At 44.8% G+C, this 22277-nt stretch overlaps 1 protein-coding gene across 1 annotated transcript in view; it reads left to right on the top strand.

The window, feature by feature from the left end:
* The first annotated feature begins 1028 nt into the window (after positions 1-1028).
* Cald1 (caldesmon 1) overlaps positions 1029-22277 on the top strand; it is a 223669-nt gene continuing 202420 nt past the window's right edge. Inside the window, exon 1 of the mRNA XM_085683798.2 lies at positions 1029-1064. The gene's annotated coding sequence lies outside the window, so the exon portion shown is untranslated. The remainder of the gene's footprint in view (positions 1065-22277) is intronic.

Genomic DNA, 22277 nt, shown 5'->3' on the forward strand with positions numbered 1-22277 from the left:
TATAAGTATTATTGGGATCAGTCTGAAACGACCACAGTAAGCGAACCAAAGCCATTTCAATAGGACAAGAGCCTTTACCAAGCGTGAATCTGTCTAGCACTGTGATAATTGTCTGTAAGTCCTGCCTTGAAGGGGTCTCATCTTTTCTTTAGTAAAATGTCATGTCCCTGCTCTGCTTTGGAGAGCGTTAGAAGGCCTCTCCCTCTTTGCTCTTGCAGGGCAGTTGGAATGCCTCTTCTGGGAACACCTGCTTCCCTGGAGAAGAGAAGCGGCTCTCAGCTCTGTGCTCTCGCCGCATCTGACTTGTGCCTCTTCTGACATCTAGGCCACTGAATCATCTAGTGTAGCTATTCTTGTTTGTATCTTGTTTCTCCTGCAAACCTTCGGATGAAGCTTTATGATATGTTTTAGATTGTACCTCTTTGCTATCTTTAGAGCCTGGTACTTTGTAGGACATAACAAGTTCACATTTCATCAATAAAATAAATGAATCTGAAGCCAGCCCTATAGCAATCGTCTATATAACCTAGTTGGTTTTTTTTACAAAGAAGAACGTAAAATAATTAAAACTCCATGTTTGAAGCTAGGTGTAACCATTCACAATAGGACTCCTAGTACTTGGGAGATTGAGGCAGGAGGATGTTTCCCAGTTCCATACCAGCCTGGACTCAGAGTGAGACCCGTCTCAAGAAAGCTAAAACCACTATATTCTCAATTAGTCGAACAAATACTTCCTTTTCCCTCTGCCACAATTTGGAATCAAACATTTTGTGTCTGGCCAGAACTGGTTGAGTAGTTTAGAGTTTAATTGCTAAGTAAACACTTTCTTTTTATTTCCTTTTCCCTTCTCTTCTTTTGGAACAAACGAAGTTTTGCTGGACAAAAAGAAGAAAAATATCTGGGTTGGGAGAAATCGGGTGGGGCCGGTTAAGCCTACATTCCGCTACCAGGTTTAGTTGAAAAATACCAAGCTCCGGATGCCTCCCTCGCGCTGAATTCAAAGGTGTCTTCCCGAAGAATTGAAAGCAGAGAGATTTGGGAGCAGAGACTAATCTGAACAAAAGGTAACATTTTAAATCAAAACATCTGCCAGAGTGCCAGAGGGGCGCATTCAGCTCGAATTCCAAGGGGCGGCTGGGGTTCAGCTCTCACCCTTCGCATTCTTCTCTGATAATTTTTCCATGCTTTTGTTAAATAAATAGACAGATGGAATGGATGGACAGACAACTAAGAAGGGGAGATGTCCTTTTGTCAATCTGCAAAAGTAGAAACTTAATCCACAGTTCAGCTTCTTTTAATGTGCTGAGTCCCACCTTCCCCATGCTAGCCATTCTATATGTTATGTAGCATGATGTGGTCACAATATGCAAACAGCTTCTGGTTTTTGTTTGTTTGTTTGTTTTTCCGCTCAGAGTCCAAGACTCGGAAAGCTCTAGAAACCTTCTCATTGTAGGGATGGCAACAGCTATCTACTATGCTCTTGGGATTTGGTGAAGAAGCTGTGGTTATTTCGGGTTGGCTGGAGAGTATCTAAGGGCGGTCAGTGTGAAGACTTGAATCAGGATGAAATCTCTGGAAATGGTACTTTTGGGGTTCAGACCTTGTATTCATGTGAACAACATGGATGTTTCTCCATGCCACTGTCTGAATGTTTGCATTCTCTTAAAACACATGTGCTGAAATCCTGTTCCCCATGGTAGATGCTAAAAGGTGAGACCTTGGGGAAGTAGTAGGGTCATTGGGGCAGAACCTCATGAGTGAAATTCTTGCCTTTATTTTCACAGGCTGGAAAGTGACCCCCTTACTATTTCTAGTACATTAGTACACACAGAGCAAGAGTCTTCACCAGGCACCAAATTCACCTTGATCTTAGTCTTCCCGGCTCCAGAATTATGAGATGTAAATTTTTGTTGTTTATAAACCTCACTGCTCATGGTATTTTGTTAGAGCAGCTCAAGTGAACTAAAAAAAACCAACCAAACAAACAAACAAAACAACATGGTACTAAGAAGTCAGAGTGTATTCACTCTGCTTCAACAAATACCTGAAATACCAAAGGGATTTTGGATGCTAATGGGTTCATGCTAGTAACATTTGGATAATCATGCTTTTTAAAATGCCTAAGTTGCTATGTGTGGACAACCGGTGTTGGTGATAGCTCTAGGAAAGCTTCTGTTTTCTTAGAGAATGCCTCATTGGTCTAGAACATAGCTTGATAGAAATATAGATAGTCACGGCCATTCTTGTGTGGTCTCACACAAGGGAATGCTGGGAACAAGTGAATCAGTCCTTGTGAGAAAGTGGTGGAGAAGTGGGCTGTTTGCATCTTCCTCCTAGAGTTTTGTTGAAGGTAGAACTTAGAAATCACGAGACTGGATATTGAACTCAGGCAGTTCCCGAGGATGCAGTGTGGTATGCCTTGTGGTCAGAAAAGGCATGGAGGTGTGAGTACTTCTACCCAGATTTCCAAGATGAGCCATGGGGCCCAAGTCAAAGAAACAAAGAGCCATCACAGGTGTGTCCTATTAGGAGAGTGGCCAGTAGAGCACCCCAGAGCAGAATACAGACACCCTGACTGGATGTGAAAGTTAGCAGCTTAGTAACTGTAGCGTCTCCTCCTAACTCCTTGGAAATGCTGGCTCTTCATGTGAGAACCGTGTTTCGCTGATTACAGCTAACATGGTATCCAAGCTACTTCCAGGAACCTTCTCTCAGAAGGAAGCATCATACCTATGTTTCCTAATATTAAAAAAAAAATCTGCCTTCTAAAAGTCCAAGGCACATGTGTGATTATCCTTATACTTCATAGCCCTAACTGGTAAAAACTAGGCTACTTCCATTTCTTCTGAAGACAAGATGCAGTGTTCGAAGCTTCTTAGCAGTTGAAAGTTCTTACAACACATGATTCGTATCTACGAGCAGTTACAAATCTTACTTCTGGGCTGTTTTTGTCAATCCTTGGGAAAGTGTGTCTAATTTTCTCCTTCTGACTAAGTGGTCTAGAGCAAAGCACAAGTCACCCGTGCTTTTGTCTGACTTATATCCATTCTCTGTGGTGGTCCCATTGCCAGGTTACACACAAGGAAACCTTCAGAAGCACAGGGGCATCCCGACTTGCCTGTTGCTTGGGAACAAAACATGCTCCTCCATCCCTTTGTTTCAGCTTGGAGCTCCTTCCCATTGTCTCTTGAAAAGCACATACTGCTGTGCTCTCCAGCTTATTCTGCACTCTGTTGTGCACACCTGCCAGGTTAGGGAGACCCTGCAGGATAACACAGGCTCTAGACTTGACTGACCGTGTCAAAGATACTGTGTTCCTCTGATCATCCCTATGTGTCCTGATGCAAGTGGCTTACCTTCTACCAGCCTCATTCTTTGAATCCGTAAATTAGAAACAATAATAGTACCTGTTGGGTAGGACTGTTCCTACGATTAAAGAGATAGTTCAGTGCTGAGGATGGATCTAAGCGTTAAAGGAAGTCTAGGATGCACAATGACTTGGAGATTCAAACCCACATGAGACAGAGCTATTAATAGCAGAAAGATTTGAAAGCTGTATTGTTTCTGTCTTCCTTCCAACACTTCTGGGGCACACATTACTAGGTACCTCCCATAGTCTCACTTACAGTCACAACTGAGATTTGATGGCTTCCACAAGGACCACCTAGTTTATCGCAGTGATGGTCTTCTTCCCCCTTCAATGTTTTCCCATCACATCAACCAGTCTCTGGCGTTTTCTGGACAAGACTCCACTACTGTTTGTATTTCAAACCATGACTTTGGTTTCTAAATTGCATTTCTCATAACCATCTCTTTGACTGAATATTCAACTCCCAGCTCTCCCTTTCCCTCCCAAGTCTCTGTTTGTTGAGAACATTATAGCTCTACCATCTCTAGGGTGAGTCCTTCAATTCCTTGATCAATTCTTTTCAGATAATATCATTTGTATGGCATTTTAAACTCAAGATGTGGCAGCATGAGATAGAGGGAGCAAATTAATTGGGAACTATAAGCAGCGGATGCACCAACAGGAATAGTCCTAGTGGCTTCATGGAGTAGCCCTCAAGAGCCTGGTGATTCGTCTTGGGTCAGCAGCTTAAAAACAGAATGCTTATTTCATATAGGTTAAAACAGGGAGGGTTGAACCTGTCAGCTGTCCGCATTAGGCCAGAGAAACCTATTAGAAAAAAAAAATTAAAAATTCCCAAGCAAGTTACTTTGCGTTCTTTGTGTCCGCCTTTGTTTATACAGCCCAAGACTATGGGGATAAATGATTACTTTAGCGTACAAAGGTTTGGCTTTCGTGTGGGCTATCCTAAACCATTTAAAATAGAAAAGGAAAACTATATACTGTACAGCGGTACCCTCATAAATTCAGTTCTAAGAGGCGGAGGAGAAGTATCACAAGTGGGGAATTTCACATGTGTCCATGCATGTGCAGAGTTCAGGCTCCCAGAGATAAACGTGTCAAGAATGTGCTATTGCTGCTGACTAATGACGCAACTTACATTTCTGCCCATAAATGCTGAGGCTGATTTATGTCAGAGCAGACTATAAATCCATTCTTCGCACCAATTATCAAAAGTGTACTTTATATCTTCCGTATATTATTTTCAGAGAGATGAGATGCTATGTTGGATCTGTGCTGAAAACTCTTGGGGCGAAGGGTGGGACGGAGCATCTTGAGAAGACACATCTTAGAACCGAGCAAACTGAAGCGGTGAGAACTTGGCAGCCGTGAACTCCTGAGCTCTCCTGTCAGAAAACAGAGTGGACACCTTGGTTCTTCTAGGGGTGGTGGGTAAATCATCTCATTTATTAAAGTAAATTATTCTGAGGAAATGGAGTCCATCATGGATGGAGACAATGTGTTTCAAGAGTCACCATTGCCTATTCCAGATTTGCAGGGCTTTGGCAGGGCATCTCAGTCCTGGAAAATAACCAGGGGAGTTTTGAAAAACCTCAATCTTTGACTCCATCCAAGAAATGTTAGTTTCACTAGTTGGGATGCAGCCTAGCATTGATAGGCACACTGAGCCTGCCCACCTGTCCTGGAGTAGTTCCTGCTATGCAGGGACCATTAGGGATGCAGAAAGAGTCATAAATGCAGCGTTGCTCCCATTGCTCTTTTCTGTTCTTTCCCATGCTCTTTATTTTCCTACTTGATAGCATTAGCTCTTAGCACAGGGGGGAGAGGTGCGTGCAAGCATGTGTGCATGTGCGTGTGCATGCATATGTTGGGGTGCAGATTCCTATGTACACACGTGTGTGTGAGGTCAGTGGTCAACTTTGGGTGTCATCCTCAGGAACCATCCACCTTGCTTTTTGAGACAGGGTCTTTCACTGGGCTTGAGGCTCATCGGTTAGGCTAGTATGACTTGCCAACAAGCTCCCAAGATCTGCTTGTCTCTGCTTCCCCGGTGCTGGGATTACACACACACACACACACACACACACACACACACACACACACACACACATTCAGCACATCAAACTTTTATATGTAGTTTCTGGACATTGAACTCCAGTTATCATGTTAGCAGGGCAAGCATTTACCAATTTAGCTGTTTTACCAGCCCAGCATTAGTTCTTCATTGTGAATTGTCCCATGTCTGTTAGCATGTAATTTTGTGCTTCACCTTAGAGTGCCTGTTCCTCACTGGACTGCGCAGACCCCAGAATTTTGTCTTTCTGAGTGTGCATTCACTCAGGTGTACCTGGTGACCTCCAGACTTCCTACTACCTTTGCAAACTCCTCTAGTTGTACTGAGGCGAGGCGGGGCTTTGCCTCCACTTGCATTGGCAGCTGTGACTTCATGAGATGGCACAAAGTTCCGGTTCTATCCATCTAAGCAGCAGCCTCCTTGGTAGAGGGGGTAGCGGCAGAGAACTTCTGAATGAGACTAACCTGGCTTGAATAATGGGTTGAGGGATTTCAATAGAGGGAGAAAGAAAAAAACCAGGGGGTTAGAAAGTAAGGGCGGGAGTTGTGGAAAGGTGGTACATTTAAAGGGAAGGGGATAAGGATCAAAGGACTTAAGTCTTCTTTAGGTTAAGCTAGCCGTGTGCTGTAGGTGCCAGTGTGAGCTGCTGTGGCAACTGCTGTGGCCAACTTGAAGATTCTGTATCATGTCTTCTTTCTTGGCTATGAACTTCAGGGTTGTTGCACGCCTTGTTGATAGCCATTTATAGAGCCCTGTCTAAGGTTAAAGTACAGAGTAGATGTATACATTGTAAAAAAAAAAAAAGAGCCAGGTGTAGTGACTCATACCTTTAATTCCAGCACTCATGAGGCAAAAGCAGGCAGATCTCTGTGAGTCCAGGGCCAGCCTGGTCATCATAGGGAGTTCCAGTACAACTAGGGCCAGAGCTACAGAGTGAGAACCTGACTCAAAAACAAATCAAAACAAACAACAAAACATAAAACTCCAACAAAAAGAAAAGTGAATAAAATCCTGCATATATTATCATTTTTAATAATTTAAATTAAAATACACCATTGGCCCCTAAAACTAACCCCTTTGGATCCAAGAGCTACTTCTGCTAAGAGGCGCGTGCTCTCTGTTTTACATACATGTACATGTGTGCTGCAAGAGAAGTAAGCAGGCTTTATGTATGTTTATATAAAAGTATCCTATCGTATATCTTATTAGACTTCTCCCATGTACCAGCACATAATGAAGATCTTTCATTGCATATGGACCCCAATCTCCGTTCTTCTAAAACACCAAACTCTTAACTATAGAGAGTTAAATTGCTTACAATTTATGTGATAATAAAACAACTTTGCAATGAATGGCGTGTATGCATGCATGCAAGTTTTTCTTTAGGAAAGATCAGAAGCCAGTAGGGCATATGTATATTTTACTTAAATAGATATTGTCAAATTTACTCCAGAATGTGAGAGAATATCATTTCACCAGATTCTACTAAAGATAAGCATTTTAATCTAAACTATTTCCTTTGTGTGATTTTAAATATCTTTTACGATTGCTGTGATAACAATATACTTCCTTATTGTTTGCATTTGCATTCATTAATTTCAGGTGAGATTATTTGGACCTTGCTTATTATTAGTTGGGTTTCCCATATAATGAATCTACTTTTCACATCCTTTGTCCATTTTTCTAGGAGCTGGATTGCTTAGCCTTTCTTCTTATTGATATGTGTAGATTTTGGTCAAAGAAACTTTGGCCCAAGTAGTTTATGTGAATTGCTCCTCCTGGTGGTGGGCAGTATACAGCCATAGGAAGAGTTAATCTTTTATGACAAATGCATAAATATTTTATCCTTATTTTGCCTCTTGTCTTTTAGCTTTCTTATAGTATTCTTCATAGTGGGGAAGTCATTTATTTATTTATTTGTGTGTGTGTGTGTGTGTGTGTGTGTGTGTGTGCCACTGTGTACTGACTGAGGTCAGGCCATAGCTTGTGGGAGTGAGATCTCTCTTTTCTTCCACCATGTATATTTTAGGGATTAAACTCAGGGCATCAGCCTTGGCAGCAAGAACCTCCACCCGCTGAGCCACATCACTGGCCCCCCATGAGTTCCTTTATTGCAGTCACATTTATTGGCCTTTCCTTGCGCCATTTCCTCCTCAGTCTTGTTTCAATGGCCATCTGGACTCAAAGCAATAAATCATTTCCCTATGTTTCTCCTGATCATTTTCATGGCTTTATTTTTATGCTTATTATTTTAGTCTACATGAAAAACAAAGGTGCATGATATGAAATAGTGACCTCAACGTTATTTTTATCCAAGTGGAGACCCAATGGCCTGGGTAGATATCAATTCCCCTTATCCAAACCTCCTTAGTTAGAATGTTTTCCTTTGAATCCATGGTTCTATTTTGGAGCTCTGCTTTCTCTTCTTACAGCTCAAATGATATTTGGAGAACGTATTTATTTAGCTTCACATTCGTCAAGGGTTATCACTCACCACTCAGCAAGTAAGAGGTTGAGATTGAAAAATAAATCTTCTCTGCCCTGACTTTAATTCAGGGTATACAGCTAGCTGTCCTATTAAGCTGCGTATTATAAATTATACCGAATTCTTACAACTGAAAGATCAGTCAATCTCACAATCCATTGTCATCATTATAAAGCCCCATATTAGGGACTGCTTCCTAGATGCTGTTGTAAACATACTGTGAGCCTAGTGAGCCCCCACGTGATCTCCACCCCACCACCCAGTTTAAGCACGCTCCTATTTAACCAGAGTCAACACCTGATGGTTCACTGCATTTGAACAATAGCATTCTCTGCCTTTATCTCTCTTTGTTGCTTACAGTTGTTCAATAATGATCAGTGATTACCCCACCTCCAGGTGTGCTCTCTACCCTTCCTCTACAGTGCTCTGGGAAGGAAGTTGGAGTCTACAGCTTCCTTGCCTTCCAGCTTCTAGAGAGCGCTGCCCAACGTGAAGCATGGGGTGGGAAAGACAGAAGGTTACAGCTCCCCACCCCTCCCTGGCTTCTTACTCAGCTTCATGGAATATCCCTGGCACTGTCTGTGACTCTTTTCACGCCAGACAGCCCTGCTCCTCATAGCGTGGCTTCTGAGTGCTTTTTAATACAGTAAAGGTTAATATTGATTGTCAACTTAAGAGGATTTAGAAAACAAATCTCTGCACATGGATGGGAAGAGCTACTTAAATGAGGTCAACCGAAGTAGAAAGACCCATCTTTGTGGGGGAGCACCACTCTATGAGCTGGTATCCTAGACTGCGTTCAAGGAGTGGGGTAGCTGAGCCCGAACATTTGTCACTGATTTCAGACAGAGAATAGAGTGAGCCAACTGCCTCCTGCCCCTACCACCATGCCCGCCCATCTCAAACTACAATGAGCAAAAGAAGAGAACAACGCAAGCCTGTGGTACCCATGGAAATGGCCAACTTGTTTGAATTCTTTCTAAATGGTATGCCTAATTCACAACCTTTTACTTGGTTTAGCTATATCCACAATGAGTTCCTACGTGGAATTATTATAGCTTGTACCTTTAGGTGAAGAGATCGTTCAGAGCAATCATCCAGACGTATTACAAATGCGAGATTTTCCAGGTGTCAAGAGAAGGTCAACCCATGGCACAGCCTGACACACAATAGATAGTGGCTAAACAGATTGACTTGATGTCTGGAATAAGGTAGCTAAGACTTAGCTTTAGAAATACATTTTGCATTCCTCATTCTACACTCTTTAATGGCTTGCTTCATCTGGAGCATCTGTTTTGTTTGAACCGTTTTGAAGACACCATCTTAGAACTTGACATGAATTTGGCCTTCACAGCCAGAAACCTTTGAGTTGATTTAATTCTTCTTTCTGGGCTTTATCTGAACTTAAGACTTAGACTAAGTTTATGATTTGTTTATTGTTAAGTTATTGGTTATAAAAACAGAAGGAAGCCTATTAGTCCCCAGATTTGCTTTCCATATGTTCCAATTCAATGACCATCGGCCTTCCTTTGTTCTCCTTCCCTTCTGGAGGAGAACAGAATGTGAAGGACAGGCCTCCACAGTTGTCAGTGAACAGCCTGTCCTTCCCTCAGACCCCATTTCCATTCTGTGAATATTTCCCTAACTAGGAAGAACTACCCGGCTCTCCCGGCCCTGCTGTCTGCAGTGGACAGCTAACTGTTTGGTGCCTCTGCCCCGCAGGTCTGTGGTCTTTAAAGACCTCTGTCCACAGCCCACTGAGGTGACACAGCCCACAGAGGTGACTCCCATAATCATCGTGGAGTCTTCAAGACCTTTCCAGGTCTCTGTTCTTATCAGAATGTGTCTTACAGGAGTTCAAGAGACCTTCTGCGTGACTGTTTGACCATTGGCTGTTGAATGGTTGCACAGGACGATGACTTTTGCTCACTTGCATATGGCGCAGCGAGCCTCCTTTGGCGATACGACTGTCTACTTCACGAGAGGGCCAGGTTCATGTCTTGAGTCAAACTTGGGACATAATTGGGCCTAGTGATTCTGTTCAGTCAGTGTAACAAGCATTGTCTTCTCCATTTACCCCCAGAAGCTGTCCTCAAGTCTATACCACATTCTGGTCTTTCTGAGAGGTGCCAGGCTAGTGTGAGTAGCTAGTGGTAACTTCCTTCCTCAGGCATATATGGGACAATGGTGTGTGTGTGTGCGCGCGCGCGCGTGTGCGTGCACGCGCATGTTTTAAAGAACGTGGGGCTGGGAGGTTACCACCCATTAGAATGATGGGAATGGTTTAAATGGGAAACATTTCCCAGCTACATGTGGGATCCTAGCTGGCTGATCTCGACTCTGGAGTCTGTTTTATTTTGCGAAAGAGTTTCTTATCACATTTATTTATTATTCCTCCAAGGGACTCGGGAAAGAACGGCCTCTGCTGCAATTCTCATCCTAACATGGGAGAAAGCAGCGTTCATAGAGAGCTTGTCATGCTCTTCCTGGGAACAGACACTTAAAATAACCCAGGGGACCAGTGGGCTCCCTGTCGCCGAGCTCAGCGGGCTCATCCAGCCCTTCTTCTCTTGCCCTTCACACTGGTGAAAAACGACGCCACATGGAAAGTCCCCACGGCCAGCATTGTTTAGAAATCTCCAGGAGGGACTGACTAGGCATTATCTCTGTGTGCACAGTTCTGAATGTTAAAAACGACTTTGGGGGATTTCTACGGGTCTTTCTCACTAGTGCAATATGATCTCCGTGCGTCACCCACCCAGAGTACATGGACATCATATCCGCTAAGAGCCACTCAGCAAGTTAGTTCAGTCAGCCGAGCTTCAGCACCGCTAAGTCAGTAAGAGGCAGAGGCCCTGGGCCGGGCACTGCGGAAATGATGATTTTAAAGAAGACAGGTCCTCCCTCTCTTCCAGAAGTCACAAAGTACAGAATCGATGCTGATAAATAGGCCGTTGGAAAGAATAGACACGCTGATTTTAGATGCTCACAGTGCCGTGGGGAGGGAGGGACTTAGCTCAGGTGGAAGCAGTCAGAAAGGCTTCCTAGAGGAAGACCTGAGGGGCCAGCTGGACACACATGTGCAGGACCCATGCTCGATGCAGAAAGAGATGCAAGCATGGAAACCTGAGGAAGCAAGATACATTCGAGAGCATGGGAAAAGCTTTCATGTGCCTAGAGCTTGGAGTGGAAGCAGAATAAGCACATGGGCATGCAGGAGTGGACAGGGCGAAAGAAGACCAAGTGCATGGGCATGCAGGAGAGGATGGGGTGGGGCAAGACCAAGTGCATGGGCATGCAGGAGTGGATAGGTTGGGGAAGACCAAGTGCATGGGCATGCAGGAGTGGATAGGCTGGGGAAGACCAAGTGCATGGGCATGCAGGAGTGGACGGGATGGGGGAAGGCCAAGTGCATGGGCATGCAGGAGTGGATAGGTTGGGGAAGACCAAGTGCATGGGCATGCAGGAGTGGATAGGCTGGGGAAGACCAAGTGCATGGGCATGCAGGAGTGGATAGGCTGGGGAAGACCAAGTGCATGGGCATGCAGGAGTGGATAGGTTGGGGAAGACCAAGTGCATGGGCATGCAGGAGTGGATAGGTTGGGGAAGACCAAGTGCATGGGCATGCAGGAGAGGATGGGGTGGGGGAGATTGAGTGCATGGGCATGCAGGAACAGATAGGATGGGGGAAGGCCAGGGTGCTGCTATAAAGTTGACTAGGAGGTAGGTGAAGTTCTTTTCAGAAGCATAACCTTTATTCATGAACCAAGCATTTGTTCATCCATCTATTCACGTAACAGTGCACCAAGAACCAGTCTTGAGGATATAGCAATGAGTAAATGCTGTGGGAGTATCTTCTGCTGCTTCAGCCAATAGTCGCTGAAGCACGAGCCCACGGTGCTGTGGGAGGGCCTTCCGCTCCTTCAGCCAATAGCCGCTGAAATACCAGCCCACTGGGGCGTGGTAGATTTCTCTTTTAAAAAGAGCCACAGATCTCAGCTCGGGCCTCTTGGTTCCAGCGCTTGGTCCCTGCTCCTGCTCCCGGCTCCAGCTCCAGTGACTAGGCTCCCTTCCTGATGGTTTATGGTGTATGTAAGTTTTATCCCCCAAAATAAATAACCCCTTAAAACATAACTGGTGTGGGATTGATTCACCGTTATTTGGCACCCAGCATTTGGTTTAAGAACCACCCCACCCTCCCGCCCCCCCCATCCCCAGCTCGACCTCTGGCTTGACTACCTGCCTCCAGCTCGGCTTGGCCAGCTGGGCTTGGCATGAGCCCTCCCTCAGCCATAACCTCCACACTTCCCAGGATACACAGGTCCAGACAGTCTCTGCCGGCCTACTTTGCCCTGTTCTGCATGGATTTTTAAATTTTTCCTTGCAACGTGAGTTAAAGAGCTCACAGCGCAAGCCTCCCTTTGAAGTTCCAGCAAGCTGTTTGAAACCCCTGCCATCTGCCATAACTGATTGGGAGTGCTGCAAGCAGCTTGACCCTTAATCCCAGCACAGGGACACGGGGCCCAAAGCACTAGGCCTCTTTAGCAACAGCGCAGTGGCTGTGTCACGACCCTCTGCATCGGGTTGAACAGAGGGGCAGTGCAGGAGAGCCCAGCCAGGGTAGGCCAGGCTGCCTTGTTTAATGGTGCAGGAGAATTATCTGTATTCTGTCAATCATGTATTTTAATAAAACGCTGATTGGCCAGGCAGGAAGTATAGGCGGGTCAACCAGACAGGAAGTAGAGGTGGGGCAATGAGAATAGGAGAAGGCTAGGGAGGAGGAAACTTCCTCAGCCACTCCTGCACAGACCACCGAAGAGGCAGCATGTAACTTGCCCAGCTGAGAAAGGTACGGAGCCATTATGGCTAACATAGATGAGAATAATGGGTTAATATAAGTTATAAGAGTTAACAAGAAGCCTGACCTAATGGGCCAATCAGTTTATAACCTTATGGAGTCCTGTGTGTGATTTTCTTTGGGGCTTGCCGGCTGTGGGGTACCCGGGCGGGACAAATACCCCAACAAGCCAGCCCGTCATGTTACAAGTAAATCAACTATCATGTCTTTAGGGAGCTCCTGTCCTCATGAAAAGTAGAGAGAAGCCAATAACCAAGCAACCCAGTTAGATATATGCTCTGTAAAGGGGCAGATACTAAGAAGCAGTGTTTTCTATTTTTTCTTTTTCTTTCTTTAATGAGTAGAGGCAGTAAGAACTCATTGACATGATCGTACTCAGCAGAGGGCTGAGGAAATGCAGGGAGAAGCCAGGCAGATGAGCAAGGGGAAGAACGTTCCAGGCAGAGTAAAAGCAGTCGTGAAGGTCTGAGCAACACAGTACTTACTCCAGAGGAAAGAGGTCAGGAGTCAAGACATGAAGTCTGAGTGGAGGAAGGACAGGCTGAGACTTGCATTTCATTCCAAATGTGATGGAGAGTCAGAGGACAGTCCCCACTAGAGAAGTGACAAGGCTTTGTTGGGTTCTTGCTGCAGAAGAAGCATTGATGGCGGGAGGGAGTGAAGCTGAAGAAGCAGAGGAGGCAAAGAGAGTTAGTTACAACAAAAAATCGGGATGACCAAAGCAGAGCACAACAGGGAAAATGGTGCACGCAGAGACAGAGGAGACAGAGCGGTAAAAGACAGTAAGAGGCCCTCTGTATTCGCCACATGCAGATCTAACCGCAGTTTGCGCTCAGCCTGAGACTTCCCCTCTCTTCTGAGTTTAAACTGAGGAAGCCACACTAAGGCAAATTCTGCAATTGTTTTTTGGATCATAAAAGCATAGCAGTTAGAAAGAAAAATAAGAACAAGAGTGATACCCATCAATACCAACTGAACAAACGAGGAGGTTTGCATGAATAACAGTACTCAAAACCTTGAAAGGAAACATGCAAGACAGAAATTGCACAGAAAAGGATGGGCGCTGACAGTGGATGAAATAGATCAGGGGTTGTTTTCAGACAAAACAACAGAAATCTAGAACACAAGGATTTTTGTAGACAGAGAAAAATAGCAAACATGATTGAGCTTCAGCAGCTCATAGAACCCCATCAGTGAAGTTTGGAACAGGTCTCTGAGAAGACAGGTCGTGGGGCCACTAGGTTCCGACAGTGACTGAAAGAGGGTGGGGGACCAGACAAGACATGCCAGAAGAGGGGCGCACATGCAATCAATCAGGATGAGTCCTCTAGAGACTTCGAACATCCTATTTAAAGCTGGTCCTAAACACATTTTTCTTTCCACCCCAAATTCCCTGACAAGCACTTCCAAAAGATAGTCTATTCTGATAGTGAAGCAAAGCTCCGTGTTTTTCTCTCAGTGCTCGGTGGAATTTCACCAATTTCTTTGGAATGACAAGTATCAGGAAAAGCTCCGTGGTTGCGAAGCCAGTGTTCTGCAGTCTACCAAGGGTCAAGGTCCCACAGACAGGGAGCTGGCAGCTGTTAAAGTTTGAAAATAACAAAATTCAGAGAGTGAGTTGGAGTGGAGACTTCAGCTTTGTGTGAATCACAATCCCTCATAGCTGGGCACCCCTACTTATGAATCATGTTTGCATTTATTAATGCTTCTTCTTCATGCCAACGCTATGAGGTGGCTCTAAAGCTTTCTTACAAGTGAAATTGAAAAAAAAATTGAAATTTATGCCCTGGCAATGCTGGGCAGCTCACATAAGGAGGTTCTGTTGACCTCGTCCATATTGGGTTTCATGGTCTAAGTTGATGAGGATGACTGACCAGGTCTCTTTCTCAAGAGGGCTCACACGGTTGTGAGCCACCATGTGGTTTCTGGGAGTTGAACTCAGAACTTTGGAAGAGCAGGCAGTGCTCTTAACTGCTGAGCCACCTCTCCAGAGAGAACTAAAATCCAAGTTGCTTAATTTGAAATGTGCATGCTTCTGTGTTCTAGAATTTTCTATGTCCTAGAGTTAAGTTCTTCAACTGTCTTCGTTTCTTGTCACATCATTTGCCTACTAACTTTATCAAAATGTGTAAGAGAAAAGTAATAATAAGATAAATGACCCAGCTTATTTTCAAAAGATGCCAATAAGTCAATTAAACAAATACTGACAAAGATAATATGATATATTCCTATTTTTAATATTGAAACATTTGCAAGTAGATCATTGTAGTTTACAACTATCTTAAAGAAACAGTATTTAGCATGGAGCTAGGAACATTGAAATTGACTCTCTGGCCTCAGGCACCTTCCTAACAGAAGAGATACATAGAAGGGCCAGATCCCGGAGAAAGATCATTTATCTATTAGCCCGAGCCTTGGTCTAAATCCAAAATATGTCCCAATGAGTTTGACTGAACTGCAGTCGAAACTTTTCATTCCACTGAGAAAGTTCATTCCAAAACCCTTCCCAGTAAACACAGTCTTTGTATGATAACAGGAGTGAAGAGGAGGGATGGTTAGTCTTTCTTCTGAGGGAGCCCCAGATCTCCTTATTACTCGTGTCTTGCAAATGCCCCCATTTGCATCTGACCCCAGAGAGATAAGCTCCAAAGCCTTAGGCCCCTGCTTCCAAGAAGGTGGCCAGTCTTCTCAAGTTTAGCCAATCTCTAGTTCCATATTCTTCAGAGAAGGGGAAAATATGAAGTGCTAGATTGGAAGAATTGCTTGAAGTACCCTAGCTAATAATGCCCAAAGTAGGAAGGACCACCTAATCTGAGGAGGAGATAAAGGAGGCAAAATTATTTTAAGATTCCCTCATTCCATGGTATTTTGTGCTGGTCAGACACGGAAGTATGGAGGCTAACACTTACTCATCAGTCTCTGTCCTTGCCCATGTCTGTGTCTGTGTGTGACTTTGCCCCATCTTATCTATGAGAGAGTCATGAACTTTGAGTGTGACTTTGCCCCATCTTATCTAGAGAGAGTCATGAACTTTGAGTGTGACTTTGCCCCGTCTTATCTATGAGAGAGTCATAGACTTTGAGCCAACAAGTTAAATGAAAATTTCCCAGAACTTCTCCATTCCACAGACTGACTTAGAGATAAGGATAGATTCATATAGAACCCCAGATCAGTAGAAAATAAAACCTACATGCAGGATCTACAACTAAAGAAAGGCCAATGGAAATGACAGCAAAGAAGAGGCGGCCATGTTAGGGCAGAGAAACTAGAACGTCTCCAGTCTCATTTGCGGGAAAATAGATTTTTCCCAAGTTTGGGGTTTAGTTCAGTAGGTGGAAATGTCTCAAGGACAAAAAGGTCATCAGCCACCCCAGGTTGCCAGACCTCTCCCTGTCCCTCTACATTCACCACATCCCTGATCCGTGTGTCTTTAGGGGGAGCCACAATTGGGCAGGAGTCTGGCCATCCACCTCAGTTCCCTTTCTCACAATGCATCTCCTACTTGATTGATTAATTGGCCCTCAGGTGTCCACATCAGACCCTGGCCTCACTTAGGTGTTTTCTGTGTTTATGACTATTGTTATCACGGTTATTCCTCTCCTACCTTCCAGAAGGATTCTGAGAACAACGTGTCTCCAGAAGTCCATACACGGACTGTTCCATCTGAGGTATGCCTGGCATTCATGAGCATGTAGGAGGGCCAAATCATTGGTTCCCCTCCTCCAGCCACCTGCACCGCTTAATTAGGGTATCGACAATGAAACTCCGGGGTTCCTGGCCTGCACCCAAACTAACACTCATCATTCTCAAAGCGCTGACTTGAATGCTGAGTTCTGGTACTGAGTTTATGCACGGTTGAAAATACACAGGCTGTCAAAACATCACTTTTTTTTTGCATTGTTAAATTATAGCTCAAAACAATGGTAGAAAGGGAGAGAAATGTAAATGGGTATATCACCAGTATTAACGATATGGTCCCTGTTTTCAAAAGCCCTGGATCTATCTTGTTTGTCACAGTATCACCAGAAATGAATAGAATTAATAATGCTCAGAAATATGTATTAATTAGGCACCATTCAATCAACTGTTAATTAGCAAGCTATTAATTAATCTGTCTAGAGAAATGGATGAGACATCCTTGAATCAAAGCAAATAATTCAAGTGAGCAGATGATAAAGGTGCTGACCGTGTTTCTGAGGTCATAGGTAGTCCAAGGATTAAGAGTTGAGCGCTGGGATTGGAGGAGGGTGCCCGGACATAATGGCGACTATTGCGGAGGGTTAAGCAATTATGAAGGGGCAGAAGCACCAAGACTTGGGTGACTGAGGCAGGAGGAGCATTCTGAGATGAGGGTAGAAGGGGAACTGAGCAGACCAAAGTGGAAGGGAGAGGTCTGTGAAGGAACCATGAGAGAGGCAGGCAGAATGGATATTCCAGACCACCTAAGAAGCACAGCTGTCCTCTGGCTTCGTCCTGTTGGTTAAAAGGCAGTTTTGGAGACTTGGGCAGGATGTGAATTCATGATGAGAGCAAAGAAGCAGGGATAATGTAGCAGGCTTTGGACTGGTTTGGTTTTGGACCACCAACCAGCTCCAAATCATGACACAGAGACTTAACATTAGTTGTGACTGCTCAGCTTTACTTTGTCCCACTAGCTCTTATAACTTTTGCTAACCGGTCTCTCTTCATCTACGTTTTCCCTCAGGGCTTTTACCTTTCTTTCATTCTCTATGTTCTACTCCATGTCTGGTTGGCTGGTAGCTATCTGACTGCTGGCCCCAGGCGGCTCCCTCTCTTTCTACCTCGTTCTCTTCTCCCATTCTCTCTCTCTCTCTTCTTGAACCTAGCTTCCTCCTCTTACTTATTCTTCCTGCCCATCTACCCTGCCTACCCCTCTACTGGATAGCTATTGGCCGTTCAGCTTTTGATTGGACCAATCAGGTGCCTTAGGCAGGCAAAGTCACACATCTTTACGTCATTAAACAAATGCAGTATAAATAAATGTGATGCATCTCTACGTCATTAAACAAATGCTGCATAAGCAAAGGTAATACATCTTTGCCTAATTAAAGTCATGTTCCACAGCAGGGTAACTTGCATATTATTTCTGTCACACCTAACCTTAGCCAAAGGGCTGAGAAATAACTCTAAAGTCATCATCAGCACGATGCCATCATCACTACCAGGACGGAGAAAAGTTTCACATGATGAAGTCCTTTCCTTTCATAACTGTCACATCAATAAATAAGCAGACATCATAGATATTTGACCACATTACACCGGCCCTGTGAAGTCAACAGTTGTCACGTGGTACTGGTCTCTAAGGAAGAGCTCAGGTATGGGCACTGGGGTGTGTCCATATTTAGGGGAATGAAAGCACCAATATAGCAGAAATGAGTGTCAGGAGTTACCAAAGGTAGAGAGAACCAAGGAAACTTAGTGGGTACGAGACAGGTCAGCTACACAGAGGGCACCAGTGAGAGAGGTGAAGACAGAATGGGTAGGGACCAGGAAGGGAGCTCAAGGAAGGTGGGGAGGCAGGTCTACAGCATAGGGAGGAATTTGACAGTAGAGAAAAGAGTGAATCTAAAAGAACCAAAAATCAGGCAGGGAGCATGTTCCCTTTAGCTTTGGACATGGGTATAGGCAGAGGGGAGAAGCCGGTGGGAAAGGGAGGGAGTCTGAACAAGACGGAGGTGCATGCATGTGGAAAGCGGTGTTGTTGCAATGCAGTGCTGTTTCTCCCCATCCCCCACCCTGGGAGAAAATGATCAAAGTCCCTGCACAGCCCCACCAGTGGTTAGACACACACATGTCACATGGTTAGTCTGCTTGGCCCACACAGCCATCTTTCTCCAGTTACCGGACTCGGATGTCTTTGAAAAATGTTTTCTCTCCTCATTTTTGGATCTTGGAAGCAGCCTTCCCCCGCCCCAAGAGAACTAACTGCCTTCTTGCCTCTCCTCCCTGAGGACAGCTTGTGAGGCCAAGGCTACAGAACCTCACCCAAAATAGATCAAATATTTTAAATGTTTTCTTCTTTGCGCCCCTTACAAATATGCCTGCAATGCAAAGCCAATTATGAGATTGGCTTTTCTCCCCTCGAAAAGAGTGAAGGATGTGTTTTTTCTGGTTGGGAGGTGAGGCCAGGCTCTGCCACATGCTCTTGGTTGGAGTTCAGACAGCCTTCATTAAGCATGGGCAGGCAGGCACAACTTGCACAGCCGGGTGAATATGTAGAGCAAAGGGGTCTCTCGAGACTTTTGGTCCTGATGCCATTTTACACAAACTGGAGATTCCCAATCAGCAAAGCAGTTCTTTAAAAGCGGGTACATATTTTTCTAAGATGATTAAAGGCGTGGAGCCTAACACTACACCTTGTAGCTAACACATGCTCAGACAGTAGAAAAGATAGGTAAAAGAAAGAGAGAGAGAGAGAGAGGGGGGGGGGGGAGGGAGGGAGGGAAAGGAAGGAAGGAAGAAAGAAAGAAAAGAGAGAGAGAAAGAAAGAAAGAAAGAAAGAAAGAAAGAAAGAAAGAAAGAAAGACCGAACTGAGAAAAAATCCAGCTTAGTGCAGAATGCCTCAAATGCCCACTGGAAAACAAAATCTCATTTCTGTATTTTCTGGGGCTTATATAAATTCAAGAGTAGACTGGAAAGAGTGGAGACTAAAGAGACACCCGTGACCATCCAGATCAAAAGGAGGGGGCAGAAGTTTCCCACAGGAATGCTAAGGAATTGGCTAGTACTCTTCTGTGATGGGGGTAGAGGTCCACCACTTGTCCCAGGTACCCCTACCCCAGGGGATGTCTTCTGTTTGCACTTTCTTCCTATTTTGTCAGATCTTCATCCTTATTCCAGAAACCCCAGGGCTCTTCTCACCCAAGAGACTGGCCTCCTTGAATGAGTCTGTGCAGGACCGCTTCAGCTGCGCTTGTCTTCCGCATGAAACCTTTGGCTACCGTTCAGCCGTCCTCCCAGAGTAACTGTCACTGTATGAGGTCCAAGTCCTGATGTCCATGAGTGACCATGTAGAGGATTGCAGGCAGGGCGTGCCCACTCCTACTGGCCAGCTTCTACTTCTGCTAAGCGAGTTCTACTTCTGGTCTGAGGAGAAAGGCTAGCGGCCTTTCCCAGTGCCGTGAAAGTTATCAGATATTAGCACGCTGAAGAGAGAATTCCTTGCCCACATAGCAGGTTTTTTTTTTCAAAAGCAAAAACAAAAACAAAACAAACAAACAAAGCTCCCCCAAATTAAAAATAATGCAGCAAGCCCCTGCACACATGGTATACCGGACTAATAAATGTGATAGTTTTGTCATAATTAATCTTCTTTTATACATGGTAGCTACATGGTGTGTGTGTGTGTGTGTGTATACGCGTGCACATGCGTGTTTCCATTCATGCACATGCAGAGGTCAGAACAGGACATTGGATGCTCTCCTTTATCATATTCCCCCTTATTGCCTTGAGTCAGGCTCTCTCAAGAGCTTGCATTCCACAGTTTCAGCTAGGCTGTCTGGCTTCCAGGATCCACCTGTCTCTGCCTCCCAGCCCTAGGGTTGCAGGCACCTGTAGCCATGTCTGACTCTTTGCTGGGTGCTGGGGATTTAGACTCAGGTCCTCATATCTGCACAACTTGCCCACTGAGCCATCTTCCCAGCCCCAGATTTCTTAACTTCATGATCCTTACTGTTCTCCATCCTTACACAAACAGCCACCATCTTGAACTTGGTTCCAGTTCTCTGATGCACCTGTCCATAAATAGCGTATGCACAAAGAACCTTTTCAGCTGGACTTGCTTTCCTGTTCTTTTTCACCCGGTATGCATTTGAGATCCAAGCACACATAGTCCGTGTATTTTGGCTGCTGTGTATTATTACATCCTAGGCAATATTCACACAGCCTCCCCCTGCTGAATGCTCTTGGGATTCAACTATCATTCTCACGATTGCAGACAGCGCTGAATGAGCTCCCTTTGCTAATTGGGAGAATTTCCCAGGAGGATGGACTTACAGTGGTATCCCTGGTAGAAGAGAGCACATGACTGTTGCCATGAGATATTGCCAGCGCACTCTATGACGTGAACACCCCAGTTCATTTCCTTATCTGAAATGTGTAAGAATGTATTGCTCTGTACCATCCAGGTCATTCAGTTTTGTATGATTCAAACTTATTTCTTTACCCATCTGTTGGATGTAAGACAGTTTCATCTAGAACTTGGGTTTTCCTGTTCACAGACAAGGCAGAATCAGTTTGAAACCAGCTTCTGTACTTTCTAGTGTGTAGTGTGAGGATGAGGTGGCTGACTGGTTAGGGGATGAACTTCTAATGTGGATAATTTTATCCTTGTTTCCTTCCTCCCCCTCTCTCCTCCTCTTCTCAACCACCTCCATCTCATCTCTCTCCTTTCTCTTTTGGCCTCTCTCCCTTTTTTATCCTTCTCTCCTTTCTTCTTCCCTCCTCTCCTTTCTCTTCTATCAGCCTCTCCTTTCCCCTTCGTCTCCCAGCCCTGTCTCTTCATGCTGACATAGATTCTTTGGTACTTGGGTATTTCCTTTTTTCTTTTAAAATTGTTTTTGTTTGTTTGTTTTGTCTTTTCAAGACAAGGTTTCACTGTGTAGCCCTGGCTATCCTGAAACTCACTCTATAGACCAGTCCAGCCTCAAACTCAGTGATCTGCTTGCCTCTGCTGGGATTAAAAGTGTGTGCTACCACACCCAGAACATCCTAGGTATGTTTAATCTCTTGTCTTTATGTATTGAGTTATTCCCTCTCAGTTGGTCTTTTCTACTTAACATATGGTGGCTTTTAGAAACAGAAATTTTAAAACAAAGTGCCACCAAATACCCTTTCTCATTTAATTCTTACTGCATATTTACAAATTTTAGCCATTTCTTTGTTTTTTTAAAAAAAAAGACTCTAAAATCTTGGTGGCCTATAGCTAGAGCAGTTTGTTTCTTGTTCCTTTCCCAGGACGCCTGGGCGCAGGGCTCTCTGTTGGGCTTGGCAGGCTCTCAGACCCAACCCAATTCCGTGTGTCTCATCTTCTCATGGTGGCAACAGAGCTGCAGAGCGGCGACTATCTGGGGTGTATTAGCTTCCCGAGCTGCTGTCACAAATTAACACAGGCTGGGTGGCTTCAGAAGGCAGACGGTTTACTCTCCCCTGGCTCTGGAGAGAAGGACTCCAAAATCAAACGTTGGGCAGGGCTGTGGCTTCTTCTGGAGGCCCTGAGGGAGAATCCACTCCGTGTCCATCTTCGTATCTGCTGCCCCTCACTTATAGATGGCTGCTGAGCGTCCCTTTTTCCCCCCGGACTTGTCTCTCGCGAACCTCCCTCTAGCTGTGCTTTTCTCCTACCAGACAGAAAGTTCTCCATAGCTGCAGCACTCCTGAGGGTGTGAGTCCAGGGAGGGATGAGTTCCCGGTTTAGCTGTCTTTGTCTCAAACAAATGAACAAAGATGGAGACTGTCCTTGTTGTTGGA

This window comes from Myodes glareolus, chromosome 25 (assembly GCF_982192425.1).
Source record: "Myodes glareolus chromosome 25, mMyoGla1.1, whole genome shotgun sequence".
NCBI classification, from domain to species: Eukaryota; Metazoa; Chordata; class Mammalia; order Rodentia; family Cricetidae; genus Myodes; species Myodes glareolus.